Here is a 336-nt window from a genome sequence, read left to right as displayed (position 1 = left end):
GAGATTGGGATGAAGGATGAGATTGGGATGAAGGATGAGATTGGGATGTAGGAAGAGATTGGGATGAAGGATGAGATTGAGATGAAGGATGAGATTGGGATGAAGGAAGAGATTAAGATGAAGGATGAGGTTGAGATGAAGGAAGATATTAAGATGAAGGAAGAGATTGAGATGGAGGATAAAATTGAGATGAAGGAAGAGATTGAGATGAAGGATGAGGTTGAGATGAAGGAAGATATTAAGATGAAGGAAGAGATTGAGATGAAGGAAGAGATTGAGATGAAGGTAGAGATTGAGATGAAGGAAGAGATTGAGATGAAGGAAGAGATTGAGATG

The sequence above is a fragment of the Pyxicephalus adspersus genome, chromosome 2, assembly GCF_032062135.1.
Source record: "Pyxicephalus adspersus chromosome 2, UCB_Pads_2.0, whole genome shotgun sequence".
Lineage (NCBI taxonomy): Eukaryota > Metazoa > Chordata > Amphibia > Anura > Pyxicephalidae > Pyxicephalus > Pyxicephalus adspersus.
The sequence above is the reverse complement of the archived record's forward strand: the minus strand, read 5'-3'. Positions refer to the sequence as shown.